Source organism: Camelus dromedarius, chromosome 19 (genome assembly GCF_036321535.1).
Source record: "Camelus dromedarius isolate mCamDro1 chromosome 19, mCamDro1.pat, whole genome shotgun sequence".
NCBI lineage: Eukaryota > Metazoa > Chordata > Mammalia > Artiodactyla > Camelidae > Camelus > Camelus dromedarius.
Window position 1 is genome coordinate 34,877,944 of NC_087454.1, and position 16,072 is coordinate 34,894,015.

At 47.9% G+C, this 16,072-nt stretch overlaps 1 protein-coding gene across 2 annotated transcripts in view; it reads right to left on the reverse strand.

Annotated features, from left to right (window-relative positions):
* The window catches only part of ELOVL5 (ELOVL fatty acid elongase 5), a 59,377-nt gene that overhangs the window by 26,091 nt on the left and 17,214 nt on the right, over window positions 1-16,072 (reverse strand). The window contains exon 1 of one of the 2 annotated variants that reach the window (XM_064476588.1): window positions 3,657-3,675. The exons of the other annotated variant lie outside the window; for it this stretch is intronic. The gene's annotated coding sequence lies outside the window, so the exon portion shown is untranslated. Of the gene's footprint in view, window positions 1-3,656; window positions 3,676-16,072 lie in introns of those variants that run through there. 2 annotated transcript variants of the gene reach the window in all.

Sequence of the window (16,072 nt, forward strand, 5' to 3'; positions counted from 1 at the left end):
CCGCACCCCCACCTGTCTGCATCCCTGCATCCCCAGAGCAGCCTGCCTGCCAGCACCGTGCCCGCCCCTTCACAGCTCCCTGGCCGCCTGTCCGCTGTGCACAGGAACAGGACAAAAGGTCTCAGCGAGCGAACTCCTCTGGCCAGGCTGGCCCACCGCATTGGGTGGACTGGGCACTTGCTGAGCGATGGCCTGTGGGCTGAACTTTCCTCTTTTGTACTTTTCTAAAGGAACGGGAGAGGCACGGGGCCCTGCAAAGCCCTTGACACACTGCCCGGTGATCTGGGATCACGGGAACAGCATGACCCACTTTGCACAAGATGCCCAAGTGCATGGCCAGGTCTGTGGCCAGCCTGACCGCGGCGGATCCCTGTCTTCCGAGCTGGACGTAGGCCAGGGACGTCACTTCTGAGCAACCTCTCCAGGCAGCCTGGACAAGTGGGGCCACAGCTGCTCTGGACCATCGTACTGGCAGGGACCGAGCCCAGGAGCTGAGGGGCTTTGGTCCTGAGTGCAGCAGAAGAATAAGCCAGTCTCTGATGTGACTGGTTCCCCACACGCAGACAGGGATAGGGTGGCCATCACCTCCCGAGAGCTGGGTCACGCTGACACCCCGCCAAGCACTGCATCCCCATCCTCTTTAACCAGGAATCTTCAGCACCCACTCAGCCTATGGGGGGCTTCCCAGAATTACAGGTCGTGTTGGGGAGCGATCAGACCCCTGAAAGAGAACGCCAACCACAACAGCTTGGAGGAGTTCCTCACCAGCTCACAGGCCATACGTGGAAAACGACGACAGTGAAAACGGGGCGAGGGAAGGCAGCAGACGCAGGTGAATTAGCATAGCCATTAAATTCTTTTACGCACATTTTCTCAAAGATACTCTTAGTTGAAAGCCACTGCTCACTATCAAATCCTAGTGTTTCTGGTAACCAGGCAACTGTATTACAACTGTGCCTCCTTGCAAGTTTCCTGCTAAGAGAAGAAATCACGAATCGGAGCTGACAGTTCTCTATAAATGAGCCCATATGTGAAGGGGACGTGAGGGAGTTCAGCACACCTTCACCTCATCGAGGACTCGTTCTGCGACCTGGGGCAGGTTCCTGGCACGTGTGCTGAGGATTTGAAGACTGAGGTGAGCCTCAGGCCTGGAGCCAAGAGGAAGGTCAGGACCACCACAGCTCAGAATACACAAACTTGGAAATGCTGATGCCAGCAGGACACAAAGGGGCAAACCCTGGATCCCCCAGAGAGAGCCCTGCTCCCATGGGAGATCCATCTGTCCGTCTGTCACTCTCCCCACAGGGGCAGCGTCCCGGGTGAGTCAGCCACGTGACGTTACCCAAGCACTCATGTTCACTGGGCTCTAGGAGCAAACTGGAGGCTTGAAAAAAGAGTCCATGATAAGCTTTACAATAAACAAGGCCCCTCCCCTCCCCTCTCACTTCACCCCAAGAGGGACAACAAAGTGTGAGCAGATAGGGGCGGTGGGGACAGCCAGGATGGAAGGTTGCTGGGGCTAATGGGAGGTGGCCCTGGGGACACTCCCATCAATCTCAAGATAAAGGTATCCGTCTGGATAAGAATGCAAACGCTAATCATCTGGGCCGTTTACATCTGGAGCAGGAGAACGTGAGACAGCTGCTAAGCGAATGAAAAGTACTGGGATCTTAAGGCAAATCTATTTTAACAGATACCAAGACTTTAAAAAATTATTATAGCAAAGGAAGTTAATTTCCTAAACCCACAACCAGACTGTCTGCTGACTCAGGTTTAGCAGCAAAGATTTTTCAGGGTCAAACCTTGGTTTTTCTTGCTGTCAAGGCAATGGTAGCAGAGGGCGCTTGCTTTGAAAGCCCCCTTTCCTGTGAAATCAGTCAAGTCACACTGCTTTTGGTTTGAAAACATCTTTGTTACTAGTTTGAAAAGATACAGGCACCCCAATGTCCACAGCAGCAGCATTTATAATTGCCAAGAGATGGAAGCAACCTAAGTGTCCACCAACAGGTAAAGATACAAAGACGTGGTGTATATATATATATATATATATAATAATATATATATATATATATATATATAGGAATACTACTCAGCCATAAAAAAGAATGAAACAATGCCATTTGCAGCAACATGGATGGACTTGGAGGGCATTATGCTAAGTGAAATAAGTCAAAGGCAAATACTGTATAATATCACTTATGTGTGTAATCTAAATACAACTAGTGAACACAACAAAGAAGGAGACTCACAAATACAGAGAACAAACCAGTGGTTACCAGTGGTGAGGGCAGGGTGGGGCAGTAGAGGGGTGGGGTAGTGGGAGGTACAAACTACTGGGTGTAAGACTGGCTCGAGGATGTATTGCATAACATGGAGAATACTTTGTAATAACTGTAAATGGAAAGCAACCTTTAAAAATTGCATAAAAAATATTAAAGTGGAAATAAAAATGTGTTTCCTGCAGATGTTGAACCACTGTTAACTTCCTCACCAAGTCCTGTTTTCCTTTTTGTTTTGAATTGTCGCAGTTCATTTGAAAATGAGTCAGCGAGGCTGGGCTGACAGCTCTGTAGGGACAGAGGGAAATCTCCCTCCACCTTCTGCCCTCCTACCCTTAGCAGTCTTGCATCAAGCAAGCACAGGCACATTCTTCAGGTTGGCTGCCAACAGCACAAAGCACTAAAGGGTGCTTTAATTTGGTAGGCGCGGCCCTGTTTCTTGAATTTAAAAAGGTTTTCCTAGGCTGGAGAAAATCAGCTCCGGAATGAAAAGGCAAAAAGAACCACACCTGCTTGGGAATGTTACAATATCAAACGATGTCGTCCCAGAACACCAAAAAATAACCGCTGTCACGAAGACGTAAGGGAAAAACCAGCTAAGAACTAACGAGCTTCCAGATAGGAAAGCAGCGTGACAGGAGAAGCCCTTCAGGATGCTGACAGTTAAATAGAGGGTAACCTGAGATGAGATCTTGGCTGGGGAGAAGTATCTGCCCCATGGACAGCGGTCCCGTCGTTCTGACAGCCCGGGGGGGGCCATGCTTACCCTCCAGCCTTCATGCTGTGGGCACGTCCAATTCTCCTTGAGATTCTGATGGAGTCACTTCCTGCTACCATACAGCATGCAGGTGAGAAAGGACACGGCTCTACACGGGCTTCAGACAAGTCACTGGGGAACCGGGGCGCCACCTAGTCCCGCAACAGGTGGGCACTGCGGTTAAAGAGGGCTGAGCCCTCAGCCTGGTGGGAACTGTAAATGCCCCAACACTCAAGTCCTCCCTTGAACAAAAATAAGACTAGACAGGTTAAAAGGGAAGCTCCATCACCTCCAGCTCCTTGGCTGCCACCGGTTAAGTGAAAAGCACTTTTCTAACCACTGCTGGAGAAGGACATTCTATTCTTTGGAGAGTCCCCTGGTGGCTTTGTTCTTAAATGAATCATCCCTGGTCCGCCCTCCCTGATCTGTCCTCACTGTTCTCCAAGGCCCAGATTAGGTATCAGATGCCCCCCGCCTTTGGTGTCTCCTAACTTCAAGGAGAATTCCTATTCATAGCTAAAGAACAGAATGTACTGTCAAATTCAAAGTGCTTCCCCTAGTTCTTGGGAGCGGCGGGGGCAGGTGGGGGGGACACGGACCCCACACACCAATCCACTTACCCGACAAGCATTTGGAGAGGGGTTCACTGTAGCAAAATCACTCTTGGATGACTTCATGTTCATCTGAACCAGAAGACTAAGCACCAGTGATCTTCGGCTTGAGCTGAAGCACACTGCCACTTGGAGGACAATGCTAATTACACAGAGTGCCCCTTGCTGGTGGGTGAAGGCCAGACTGCTGCAGGCAGAAGGACAGAGGGACGGACGGACGGATGGAGAACTTTGCTCCCAAAAAGCTCGGCTGACAGTAACTCACTAATCCCCCCAAGGCCGCCGTGAGACAAAGTAAAAGATCCAAGGGCCGGGATCAGGTTGTCCCCAGGGCTGGATTTAGTTCTATGGGTTTCTGTGTGAGGCTCAGAATGACTGCCTTTCATGCTACCAGTCATCGGAAAGGCAGCTGTCTCACTAAGTTAACAAATATTTAACAAGTGCTTACTATGTGCCAAGCAGTGTACTGCTCATTAGGAAAATGACAGTAACAGAGACAGATGTCACCCCATCCTCCTGAAACCTCAAGTGGTGAGCAAGCCATGTGCAACGGCCCCGCTGGGTCACCCACCCGTGGGGAGCAGCGGTCAGGAGCACGGGCTGCAGCCAGATGGCCTGGGTTCCAACTCTGCTCCACCTCCGAGCAGCTGTGTGACCCTGGACAAGTCACCTAACCTCCTCGTAACTTCGTTTTCTCATCTGTAAAACAAGCACCTTCCCCATGGGGTTAAATGAGCGAAACACTCCCAGCCATGCGTGCACACAATAAACGCACACGTATCTGTATTGTTGTCACTGCAAAGACCTTTGGCACTGACCGATTTCACATATTTCTGCTACACACAACGAGGATTTACTGTAGAGCACAGGGAACAATATTCAATATCTCGTAATAACCCATAATGAAAAACAATCTAAAAAAAAATATATATATACTGAATCACTTTGCTGGACACCTGAAACTAATACAATATTGTAAATCAACTATAGTTCAATTAAAAAAACAGTTGTGTTCCCCTAGGATGCTTGGTAACAGAGGCCTCAGAACTCCCTGTAGTTAAGACCTATCTGGGAAGCCAGTGGGAAAAGGCTGGCAGTCCTCCTGGGCCTCCTTTTCACACGCCCATCATCACTTCTACTGTATTTCAATCAGTGATGAAATCCCAGGCTTATTTTTTTTAAGTGCTGTGATTGTCAGTTACACTGTAATCATCTGCTCATTTGTTCACAACCTCATTAAGCTCCAAGCTCTCCTAGGGCAGAATCTCTGATGTTCCCACTTGCATCTTCAGAGCCTGGATCTGTGCCTGACAGATCGCTGATCACTGGCTGGACCCATGAACGACTGAGGGAGTGAACGAACGCCTTCATGCCTTTGAGAGTTTCACATCGATGGGTTCTCCAATCCGTCTGCATCTCAGAATCTGCTAGAAGCTTTGAAAAACAGATTTCTGGGACCCACCCCGAGAGACTGATTCAGGAGCCAAGAGGCTGAGAAGTTTGGTGTTCTGAAAAGTTCCTTAGGTAATTTTGAGGAGCAGCCTTCTTTGGGAGACACTTCTATGTACACAAACTGGGCTATCAGACCCTAATAAGCCTGCTGCAGACAGTATCCAAACACTGCACTACAATGGCAGAGTCTAGACCAGGACAGGGGTCACAGACGAAGTGTTTTTCATTCCTACAAACTCGGTTACAACTCCCCGTTCGCTCCAACTCTGCCAGCCGGGGTTGGGGTGCGTGTGGAGGCGGGGAATCACCTTTCAAGATGAACTAAAACCCCATTAAGGTAGAGATCAGTTCTCCCATCTCTCAAACACGGCGTTACCCACGACACACACCACACCGCCGGCACGCACTAAGTGTTGCAAGCGCTTCGTCCACTCGGGAATGTGGCTGTAAAGGACATCACCGTCGGTCCGTAGGGAAGAGTGTTTCCCAAGCCGGGCATCTGTGGTGGCCGGGTCTGGGAAACTCAGGACGGCAGGTCTGTCCTGCTCCCTGTGACCCCGGCAGGTGCACACAGGGGGGATTTAGCAGCCACCTGCCTGAGCCTACTGAGCTGGGGCTGCGTGGGTACCACTGGGTGGCTCACCCTCACCCACAGCCAACTGGCCGCACTCCTTGGAAGGAGGCAAGGTGGACGACGGGCAGGAGCCGGACACCGGCTGAGAGGTGGGCTCTGGCTCAGGCCTTGTTATCAACCCTCAGCTGAGCCTCTCCCGTCAGCTTCCTTCTTCCCCTGGATTAGAGGATTGGGGTATCTCACGTGAACCTGCTACCCGCGGAAGGACTCCGGACCCAGGGCTGTGTGTGCCACCAACAGAACACAGCGAAACTGATGGTGTGTCACTTCTGGGATCAGCTTATAAAAGACACTGTGACTCTCATCGTGGTCAGTGTGCTTGTGTTCTCAGACCCCTGGCTCTGGGAGAAGTTGGGCAAGGCCCTGATGCAAGTCATCCTATGGTGAGGCCAAGGGGGCAAGAAGCTGAGGTCTGCCCAAGATCACCTGAGCATGAGGAAGCCACCCCCTGGCCCAGCCTGGCCGGTGACCTGACCCCCCACTGCCACCTCATCACAGACTCGGTGCCAGAACCACCCAGCCAAGCCTCCCCAGGACTCTGACCCTCAGAAACTGCTTGGGACAACAAATATTTGCTGTTTTAAGCTGCTGGATTTTGCAGGAACCTGTTACTCAGCAGTTGACCACATTAATGGGTCTGTGGGGCTAGAGGGGGTTCTTCAAAGCCAGCCCTCCCTTCCCTTGATGGCCTTCCTCCTGCCCTCAACCAAGGCGTCAATTAGAAGCACGGCCCTAAAAAATAAATACCCCCTGGACCTTTGATTTCATTGGTGTCAGGAAGGAAATTGAAAGGCTTGTTACCTAGAGCGCAGAATTTGGTTATAAAAAGAATCTGACCCTCGCTGCTAGCCCTGCAGCCTAACAGACAGGGGAGCTAACGTTTATTATTACGCGCTCAGGTTTTCCAAGACTCAGTAAGGAATTATCCTCTTAGTGAACTAAACTTCAGAGATTTTAAGTAACTTGATCAAACAACCCACAGACTCATTTAGTTTGCTGCAGGTTTATATGACTTAGGGTGGTCACCTGTTTTGGTTTATTGGAACTGGATTTCCTGGGACTCAGCATGGGGGGAAAACCCAGGGATGTCCCGAGCACACGGGGAGAGTTAGTTACCCACCTATGTCCAAGTCTTGTGCTCTTTGTAAACCACCACATAGCTGATTTTTTTTAAAGTACATTTGAAAGCTATCATTTTGGTAGCGTATGATCTGCAATGAATTTTGAAACGTCACCTATGAAAAGGAAAACCACAAGCCTTTCTAGCCTTTAGCTCACAGAATCCAAGAAAGACTGGGTTTTTTTGGTTTGTGTTTCCTGTGAAAGAGTAAAACACAATTGCTATTCTTATGATACAGGTCAGGATGAAAACTTTTCAGCTTCAGAGTTTCTGCAGGGGGGAGGGTATAGCTCAGTGGCAGAGCGCATGCTTAGCATGCACAAGGTCCTGGGTTCAAACCCCAGTGCCTCCTCTAAAAATAACTACCTCTCCCTGTCCCTTCCCCCCCCCAAAAAAAGTTTCTGCAAACTTCTGTTCCACAACTGGCAACTCCCCCCACCTCTGTGCCCTCGCAGACCCCAAGTGTAAATCAGTTGCTCTGGCCAGGAGGTGCAAGGAGGTTCACAATCTCCTCTTCTCCTACAGAAGCCCAGAGACAGCCTGCTGGCACCACTGGAACCTCCCCACATGGGCACTGCTCCCGGGGTCTCTGTACCTGGTGGGCAGGTGGCTGCTACCAGCACAGCAGCACTGGCCAAACAGCCCTGGTCCTTCCTTTCTGTTTTAAAAAAAAAAGAACCCATAGAACACCCACTAGGATGGCTATAATCAAAAAGACAGATGCTAACAAATGCTGGTGAGGATATGGAGAAACGGGAACCCTCGTGCACTGCTGATAGGATTGTCAAATGGTACGTTTACTGTGGAAATAGTCTAGCAGGTCCCCAAAACGTGAAACAGGGATACCATACGACCCAGCCTTTCTCCTCCCAGGTACAGACCCAGAAGAAATGAAGACGCGCACGTGCGTGTAAAAACCTGCACACAAATACTCACAGCAGTGTTATTTACCACAGCCCCCAAATCGGAACCACTCAAATGCCCATCAACTGATGAATAAACAAAATGTCATCCAGCCACACAATGGAATGCTTCTCAGCCACAAAAAGGAATAAAGTGCTGGTATACCCTACAACACAGATGGACCCTGAAAACACGCTACATTAACGAAGTCAGACATCAAAGGCCGCGTATTACACGATTCCGTTTTACAGGAAAGGTCTGGAACAGACAAATTCATACAAAGTTCACCAGTGGTTGCCGGGAGCTGGGGGAGGGCTGGGTGGGAACCAACTGCTCACGTGGGTGATGAGAACGCCCTGAAATTAGATGCACTTAAAAACATTAAAAATAAATTTTAAAAAATGAGATACTTTTTCTTAAAGGCTTTAAAATTTCGCATACTCAAGCTCACTTGTAGAAATCCTTATACTAAGAGAATAAAGGCAGACGTGCGGTAAGATTTACTTATAAGACTGTCATCAGTTCTACAGCAGCAGAAAAATGGGGGGAGGGGCTTTAAACACCCATCTAAAAGTAACCTGCTAAATAAATTATGACACAGGCATACAATTAAATAGCAGGCCATCCTTGAAACAAAGTTACTGGGCATTTATGTATTTATTCCAGAGAAATGTGGACTGACACTCACACCTGCACGTGGATGTTCACAGTAGCTTTATCTGTAATGACCCCAAACTGGAAACAACCAAGCTGCTCTTTAACAGGTGAATGACTAAACCGAGGTGCACCCACCCCATGGAATACTGCCCAGCAAGAGCAAGCGTTTGATACATGTAACAACCTGAATGAATCACCAGAGATTTGTGCTCAGTCGGAAAAAGCCAATCCACTTACGTAACTTTTTTTTCTTGGAAAGGACATTACAGAGATGAAGAGATTAGTGATCCGCTCAGGACAGAGGTGCGTGAAGGCAGGAGGAAGCAGATGTGGCTATAAAAGGGCAACGTGTGCTGATGAAACATTCTCTGAATCTCTCCTGTAAGATGCCAGTAACCTGGCTGTGGGCTGTCCTGCCCCACGTTCCCAGGGAGGGGGCCTGGGTAAAGGATTCTTGGGATCTGGGAGCTCCGTGTTATTTCTTACAACTGCTTATGCACCTGTAATTACCTATGAAAATAACAAGTTACATTTTTTACAAAAGATCCGTAAAAGTGAGGAAAGCCAATAAACAAGAATAAGCATTTGATTTTTTAAAAAATTCAAACATCCCCACCCCCACCCCAATAACACACAGTTGTGACTTTCGGGCTGGAAAGGAATAGTCTGAACTCTGACCTCATTCATGAAAGCTTAACCCTCCACCTAAATGCCGGCGTCTTTTTTGCTGTGTTAGTTTTCACAGCTGTCTGACTTACTGTTCCTCTAGCCCCTTCTTTATCCGGACTCCTCGGGACGGGGAACACTGGTCAGTCTGACATTCTCACCCACTTCAAGGGGTCATACATCTGACACCAAAGCATTTTCATAGAATAAGAAGACCATTAAATATATCAAACAAAATCTTCCTGCATGGAATCTAACCTTTGATGATTCGGGGAAGGGGGTCATTCTGGGATCTTCAAGTGTTTCAGGGTCAGAATTAGGAATGCCAAATCCCCTTTTACAGGCCGTGCGTGAGCAGGCAGAGATCACTGGGATAAATCTGTGAACCTGCGAGGCCTCTATGTTTAAGCAGTAAGTTCCTGCAATCCACTGTTTCCTTGCCACTTTGCATTCTCATCCACGGGCCGTAGAAAACTTTAGATGTCAATGGTTTCAAGTTGTCAGGTTCTGTGTGTTTTCTGATAGTGAAAAATACCAATACAAGCTTATCGCATGACGAAAAATACAAACGGCTTCCTTCTATCTTTGGGGTCATTTTCTTGTCAATCCACTGAAAAACGAAGTGTTAATAAGGAGCAATGAGGGGCACGTTTACAAAGTGGTGGAGTCATTTGTGACTCCACAGTTCACTTCAGGGCCTTCCAGGCCCACCGCTCTTCAGGGCAGGGAAACCATCCAAGGAAGGCGGAGGGGACGTCTCTGTAACTCTCTCTGGAGAGTCTCCAAGGAAGAAGATCAGATCTCTTCCTAGCAGAGCTGGTCTCCTCTCCACCAAGGGCTCCTGTCAGCAGCTGCCCCGCTCTGTTTAAAACACCCCCTGCCAACCATCAGAGGCAAAGCCCTGAGAGTTAGGCCCTAAGGTGATCACACGTTAGTGGAGCTGCAAGTACTTTTGCAAAAAGAAGTTCACGTAACTGAACACTCCGACTGGCTAACGACAAGACTTTCCCTTCATTTCAGTTCTCCCCAAGTGCCAGTGTTCAATTCCAAACTGTCACAAAAGCCATTTTGCTGGGACCAAGTGAAGAAAGGAAAGTCAGTGATCAAATTCGCATGAAGTCAGTTAGGTGCCCACCCACGGCCAGAACAGCAAAGCAGAGACACACTAACAGGCCCGAAAATGAGAAGTGGGCACAAGTTAAGGAGGGGGGAAAATACTTTACTTGCATAAAAGAACTTGTAAAATACCTTTCCTAGACACGTCAACCAGGTGAAAATTTTAGGAAAAGAACTGAGGTTGTAAAAGGCACCGATGACAGTTAACAACACACCTTCAGCCCACCAAAAATGCAGAAGGCATCGTGGCAGCTGGGAGAGACTGGGAACGTGGTCCTTCTGAAGCTCAGAGAGCCAGCTATCTATCATCCAATCGGAATTCACATTCTGAGCTCATTTGAAAACACAAATTCGGCACAAATCAACCACAGGGTAACCCCAGCCCAAGACAAGAACATTCAATTGGTGGGAGGGAGGGGGACACAAAAGGACACACAATAGCCCACTTTGATTCAGCAAAGCTACTGTACTTCCTAGGCGGGGCCCAGCACACTTACTTGAAGGAAATCAATGGGACCGTGCTGCCGATGTATCGCGGTTTGCCCCAGGACTTTTTCCAGCCACGTGAACGTCGTCGCAGGTGCCCTGGCTGTAACAGGCACGCAGACAGCGGCTCAAACAACAGACATCTCCCTCTCACAGTTCTCGGGGCTGGCCTGACCAAGGTCAAGGCTATTCTAAGCCCAATTATCTCCCAAGGGCCTCACCTCCAAACACCACCCCACTGAGGGTTAGGGCTACAATGTAAGGAATTGGGGGTGGGGGTTGGGGGACAAATATTCAGTCTCTAACACAGAGATGCTTTTAAGAGGTAAAGGGAATGACTGTTTACAGTCTGAAGAAAATTGCTACTTTTTGAAAAACCTAGTCTCTAAAGTGAGTCATTTTCATTCATTCATTCCTCCAACTTATCAAAACACATGATCTCTAGTTTTACACAAGGGTCGTGTTCCAGATGTTAATTTGTAAACCAGTCATATGGCCTTTTCTGTATTCTGTTGTCCATAGAAATAATGTTCTGGACCTTTGGGGGATCCCACAAACAAATCATAAAAGCATGATTAAAGCAAAGGAGACCCTCTATCTCCAAATGACAGAGTTGGGATTAAAGTGACATTTAGAGTCCCCCGAACCCCAGGGACCCTCAATTCCAGATGAAGAAGATTAGCTGTCAGTGGATGCCGGATCTCCAGATGGCCCGGCACCACTCGACTCATAATGGCGTGGTGCACGCTCACTATTTCTATGAGAAAACAAGCTCACGTAACACATATAAGGTGAGGTTCAACCCTCTGGGCTCTGACACTTGTCACCGTAACGTGGTCTTTGGTCACCGTGCAGATCTCAGTCTCCTGACTGATAGGCGTGTACGTAACGATGCCAGTACCCCACGGGCTTGCTGTGAGATTACATGAAACACTTGGTACGACGCGTGGGCACCTTGATTCACAGAGGCTGTTTCCACGATCACCAAGCACACGTTCACTGCACTGGGTAAGCGCGGGGACAGACGCCAGGAGACCACATCTGCCTCGGGAGAAGTCAGAGTCGAGCCAGGGGGAGAGAAGTGGTAACTAATAAGATGAGGGGGGGCCTGGGCAAAGTGGGTGCAGGGAAAACGGGGGCAAAGAGAGCGCGGTTGACTCTGGGGAGGGACTTGCGGGTCACAGGGTCAAGGGTGAGGTCTGCCAGTGGAGGGGCGGGAGAGACAAGTGAAAACCCACACTGCAGAAGTGACGCCTCTGGTGCTTGATTCTAACCCTGGGTGGGGGGAGGTGAGGCTGGAAAAGTGAGATCAAGGTCAAGTCAGAAGACAGCCACAACAGCCCATGGGAGATGGAGGACACCGTGAGGCCACAGCGGGGGATGTCGGGGAGGGCGAGGCGGGGAGAGGAGGAGCCCAGGTTCTGGTTCTGGCTCTCACCCTGGATGCTGTGCTCTGGGCAGAGTCGGGGAGCGCAGGGATGAACAGGCAGGGAGAGGGGAACAGAAAAGTCGTGACCATCTAGACGCGGACCGCTGGCCATGAATTTTATCAACCCCCAGACCAACTGTACGGTTTCAAAGGCACCTGCTGAGTCAGTGAGAATTACGTGCAAATTAGTGAACATTCACTGTAAAGACACGTGCTCTTACAGGGAAGAGGATAAACTGTGCGTTGAGTTTATCGTGTGACGTCTAAGCAGTTCAAGCTCAAGCCAGGACCGAAGCCGCCTGTTTATTTAGGGACTTACGCTCTTGTTGGCCTCAGAAAACACCAACCCAGCTACGCTCTAACATGAATGACACACTTCACGGAGGTTGAATTATTTAGCAAATTCCTATTTCCCTTCCCTAAATGGTCTGCTAATGACTGCTACAAAGCAGCTTTCCAAAGTCATTCTCCTATCGTGCCCACATCTCTCCAGGAGAACCTGAAAACCACTTAGGACCTAGCCCAGCCCACCATTTCAAATGACTTTATTTTCAAGTCCTCATCTTTGAAATACCAAGAGCAACTAACGCTCAGCCCTTACTGCGTGCCAGTCTCCCTGCTATAAATTCACAAGGACAATCTCACTGCCCCTCACGCCAGCCCTCGCACACCTCCCCTTCATCACAGGCGAGCACCCTGAGCCGGAGCAGCGAAGTCGTTGACCCCAGGTCCCCGCAAGAGCAGACAGCGACCCTTCTCATCACCACACGCTCCTGCCTCCCCACGTTAAAGATAAAACAGTGATGTTTATTTGCAGAAACTTGAAAAAGCAAAGAGGGGTCTTTTTGTTTCATTTTAAGGTAAAAACAAAAAGCATTTGAGCACGTGGCAGAATCCATGACCCCCTTTCTCTCACTGACAAGGAGACGGATCTTGGGCAAGTTAACCTCGGAAAGCCTCAGTCTCCCTGCCTGGAACAGTCCCTTCAGATGGGAGTAAAAACAAGACCCAATCAGATGAAATGGTGTGTGGACAGCTTTTAGCACAGAGCTATGCTAATATCATATACTAAATATATAAATAAAATGCAAATATATTCCACTTTTTTCTATGCTTTCAAATACTTGTGTAATCTTGCATTTCAACACCGCAGCAAGGACTTTCTTCATGAACCTAATTTGAGTTTTGAAGCAATATTTATATAAATGCTTTAATTATTCCCCCATTGTTAGTCATTTCGCCTGTTTACAAGTTTCTACTATTCTTTTTCTGTATGTATATTTTCACTGAAGTATAGTTAGTTTACAATGTTGTGTCAAGTTTCTACTATTTTTAAATAATATTGTGATGAACATCTTCGAATGTAAAACTTGAGCTGTATATTAAGTTATTTCTTTGGATGAGATTTCCCCAAATTGGCCAATTACATCAAAGCTCTTTATAGCACAAAATTTCTTCCCAAAACATTCTCACCTATTAACATTCCCACCAGCAGGGACTCTGTGAACAGCATATAAAGCTCCCTCCTTGGCCGACACTGGGTAATCTCATGAAGGAAAAAGATTTTTTTTTTAAAGTCTAATACAGCATGCTCTATGTATATATCAAAAATATAAATCATACAGAAAGCCCAATAGCTGAATAAATAAACACTGAATATGGGTATAAGGAGTCATTTCTGGCTAATGTTCGTAAAAGAAAAATACTAAATTCCGTGTATGCTCCACTTCCTAAAGGACTGATTTGTGACTGTACGCTGGTATTTGCAACTGGCCACTTAAAAGAGTTTTTCTTTCTCTCAGGTTATTAGTAAGTGGAATTGTCTGCATTCCACAAACCACCCTCCTCAAACCAAGGAGCTCAGTCTAGTCACCAATTTTTAAACCCGTAAGAGGAGCATTTGTCTTACATGCACAATAGTGACCCTGAGGACAGCAGGCATCTTAAAAAGCACAATTCAAGCATTTACTTGTTAAGTGTCTATTTTGTCCAGGGACACGGACTGTTTTTTTTTAAAAAAACTGAACCTACAATCCCAACTACAAAGGAGCCCCACCAAATAACAGTAAAATCTGGTCCTAGTAAAAGAGGCTCAAAAAACCAGCTTTTAAAAAGTTGAACGTTTTATGTATCAAGACGACGCTTCCAGGTGGTTTTTCATCCGTGCACATGACATTTTGCAGAAGACAGACTTCTTCACCAGTAGTTGAAGTCGGCCAAATTCAGTTTATGTCATTAGTATTACTGTCAATAAAGCACCATAAAACAGCGTGGTTTTTCCAATCCCATGTTGGCCCTGTGGCAGCAGTTAGAAAAGCATTCTGACTTGCTCGTGGAGAAACTTCACGTGCGTGTCTCAGGACACATGCGGAACCCCACCCAAGCAGTCCCCCGGTCTGCTCAGTCACCACAGCCGCAACTAACAAAGTGGCCCAGGACCCAAAGCTTCCACTCAGAGTCAGCCAGCTGCTACTCGGGCCACACAAACTCTCGTGGGGACAAGCTGGCCAGCACCCGAGACAGAAGTCAGGCTGCAGGAAAAACGCTATCAGCACAAAGTCAGGCAGGCACTGGGCTGAGCTACCCGAGTGCTAATAGGATGAGACGGCATTAACTCTGGCCTAATTTGTTCCAGCATCAAACCAGTCCCGGATCATTGCAGGCTGGTAACGCCTCACTAATGAGTTAAGAGGATTTCATTATGAAGTCATAATCGTCTTCCCTGGGAGAGCCCCTTGGCTTCAAGATGGTAACATCAGAAAACACACACAACACAAGCATTCACATATAACTGAATCACGCTGCTGTACACCAGGCACTAACACAACACTGTAAACCAGCTCTATTCCAATCCAAAAAAAAAAAAAAGACAACACAACAATGGTAACAGTCAGAACAGTAATTAACACTGAACATTCAGTGTGTGCTAAGCACCACAACTGAGTTCTCGGTCACCTTGTAAAGGGTCTTTTCCTCACTACGGAGAAGTGGAGGCCCCGGAACTAGAAAAGACCACATACGACCGGAGCCTGCACTTGGTTCATGGGATTCAAACAACCTGAGCTCTTAATTGCCTCTCACGCTAGAATAAGGCTAAGTTTAACTCTGCTCGGAAAATATAAAAATGCATCAAACTGGCCAAATACCTGTAACAGCCCCCTGGGTTCTAAGTAACCATCCAAGGTTTTGTGAGAACGATGCAGGCCCAAGGCCATCTAGCCCCTGAACAACGGTGCACAGACAGAGTGTCGGGGGCCAGCGGTTACGGCTGGGTACGATGCTTACGAGGCACAGGCTTGATCTGGTTTTCCTTCCCCGCTCAAACGAACCATCAGGAAGAGGCTGGCTCCTGCCGACAGCACCAGTGAGGTCTTATTAAACCTCAGGCAGCAGGCCTGCTTCCAAAGGACAGAAAAGGAAACACTGGTGATAATGTAATCTAGGTGAGGCTAAGGCTGAAAAAAAGATCTCAAGGGGAAACTTCTGGTTTGGTGTCCTGGAGGATAACACGACCTGGAACGGGAAATGTGTCCGCCACATTTGGTCAGTTTCCAGAGCCAGCAGGAGTCATGAATTTTTCCCTTATGCCTTTAAAATATGGATACGCAGCATATAATAAAATCAGCAATCGATCTATCTCTAGATATTAACTACATCAATTTATAGAACTAAAAATACATATCTTTTAAGAACATGAATACACAGTTAAATGATCAAAACAAAACAGAGAGACCTATGGCAAAGAGTTTGGGAAAACTATCTAGTCTAACCTAGCTGAAGAACGGGAGATCATAAAAACCAGAATGTCTCCATCTCCAGAGTCGGAAAGGAGGACGAGCTTGAGGTCTGAGGTGGAAGAATCCGCACAGAAGATGTGCAAAACACCAGACAGGCCGTGGGGATGCTTCAGTGGCTGGGAGTGCAGATTAACCCGGAGCCAAGGACAGTTTTTTAGACGCTAA